At 33.9% G+C, this 2,604-nt stretch overlaps 1 long non-coding RNA gene across 1 annotated transcript; it reads left to right on the top strand.

The window, feature by feature from the left end:
• The first annotated feature begins 451 nt into the window (after positions 1-451).
• LOC145958365 (uncharacterized) lies at positions 452-1,941 on the top strand. Its single transcript, XR_014434102.1, has 2 exons — positions 452-1,294; positions 1,693-1,941. It is a non-coding gene; the product is annotated as an uncharacterized LOC145958365 (long non-coding RNA).
• The last annotated feature ends 663 nt before the right edge of the window (positions 1,942-2,604 follow it).

Below are 2,604 nucleotides of genomic sequence, written 5' to 3'. Positions count from 1 at the left end.
CACACACACCACACGCACACACACACACCACACACACACACACACACACGACACGCACACGCACACACACCACACACACACACACACACACACACACACACACGCACACACACACACACAACACACACACACACACACACACACACACACACACACACACACACAACACACACACACACACACACACACACACACACACACACACACACACACACACACACCACACACACACACACACACACACACACACACACACACACACACACACACACACACACACACACACACACACACACACACACACACACACACACACACACACACACACACACACACACACACACACACACACACACACACACACACACACACACACACACACACACACACACACACACACACACACACACACACACACACACACACACACACACACACACACACACACACACACACACACACACACACACACACACACACACACACACACACACACACACACACACACACACACACACACACACACACACACACACACACACACACACACACACACACACACACACACACACACATATATATATATCTGAGTATAAATCAACTATAAAAATGTATCTTTCAAAATTATCCAAATAGACAATTCAAGATTTAATATAATGATTATACATTAATTGTGAAACCATTATACTCAAATTCAAATGGAAAAACTATGATTCACTCACATTCGATCAATTAATATTCATAACAATTATAAATTATGTTAAATAAACCCAAGTCATGTATAGCGTAAATGGATTCACGTCCTCTCAAAACCTAATAACAAGACATTCTATGGTTGGTGACAATTTATCCATCATAGAATGTCAACTTTCTATGATGAATAAGTTAACACCTATCATAAAATATATTGATATATTTACAAGTAAGTCATCATGTCATTTTTTTATGTCATGTGGATCATATGACATAAAAAATATGTAAAAAAAATGTATATATTTCACTAGTGTTATATGAATAGTTCAATTTTAGTTAAAAAAATGTTCATACCTATGGGGCACACATCGATCGACTATTCGTTAGTATTTGACATTATGTTGTTGGAGCTACATGTCTATCCAAAATAAATCAGCAGAGGCGTATCCAAAGAAGCAAGTACAAGTTATTCACAAAGTAAATATAAATGGGGTATCCCACTTCCATCATCATTACCCACTAAATAACCCTTAACTTTTTCACGTATCAAATATTTGACCATACTTCTTGCCATCATTTTGATCGGCTAGTTTCCTACGAGGTAATAGTTGCTACCTCAGATATGCGATCAATTTTGAGAGCTTCTTATATTAGGTGAAACATAGGAACAGAGAAAATACTGTACCTCGTGTTGCTGCCTGCTGGTGTTAGAACTATGATGTAATCAAGGTCATTTTGTTGCAATATGTAGTAGAGAAGTCAAATAAATTGACGAAAAATATGAAAAAACAACATGATTAATGAATGAAGATTGAAAATATAGTTAGAGCTTTGCACCATGCTTTATTTATTTATTTACATATATATTATAAGTAAGAATTATAATGATGATAAAAAGATTTAAACTCGAGATTTTATATATATTATCTCAATATTTATGATTAGATCGATCCTAATGATTCTCTTATGCATTTTGATATTCATTTATTTTTCTTGTAGAAACTAGAAAGAAAGGTGTATGGTCTATAATGTCAGGCAGATCGCCACTATATTGGGCGTTGGTAATTGGAAAGGCCCAAATTCTTTATCTTCTTTTTTGCAATCTCCACTCCTTGCAGCCATACTGGAACATAAGTATGTTATTATGCTTTCTTTACTACAAATTACTTTTGTCAAAAAAAAAGTAGAGCAAAATTTCTCCTTTTCCATTTTAATCACTATAGATGAAAAGAGGATTACGCATACTCACCATTCAGTATAATAATCTATATTTCCCTCACTCATTTCATTTTTCTGTATATGGTCAACTGTAGCTCAGTTAAAGAGAAAATACAATACTGGTGAAAAATAAGACCAGAGCTAAAATCGAGATACTCCCCTTCATTATGTAGCATATTTGTGTAGTGTGTATTGTTAGAGAGATCCAAGTTACTATGTAGCCAACTTGCCTTACAATTCTTATTTCAGTGGTTAACTAGTATTATATTAACCATTGATTAATTTAATTAAATTAATAACTTTTCCACGGTTAACACCAAGCCTACGAAGTTGAACCAAATTAAACTATATCAAATGTGTTTGAGAATCAGTTGAATTGAACTCGACTCAGACTGAAAAAGAAAAATTACTCACAATTTTTTTTACTTTAAAATGCATGTTTTTTCGTTAAACATGATTTTAAATTGGTATCTAAACATACACATAAAAATTAAACTGAGCTACAAAAACAGTTCATTCCAACCAAACTAAACTGGAGAATGGTTTGGCAATCTAAACCATACTATTTTTTTGGTTCATCAGACTTTTCTCAAATCATACTCAACTATACTTAAAACCGAATTGAACAACTTTTTTGTATTGATATGCAAAAGAAAGATCAAAAGAATGAGAATTTTACCCTTTTATAAAAGT

The sequence above is a fragment of the Cajanus cajan genome, chromosome 5 (genome assembly GCF_000230855.2).
Source record: "Cajanus cajan strain Asha chromosome 5, NIPB_CcT2T_4, whole genome shotgun sequence".
Taxonomy (NCBI): Eukaryota; Viridiplantae; Streptophyta; class Magnoliopsida; order Fabales; family Fabaceae; genus Cajanus; species Cajanus cajan.
This window is presented reverse-complemented; position numbering and strand designations above follow the sequence as displayed.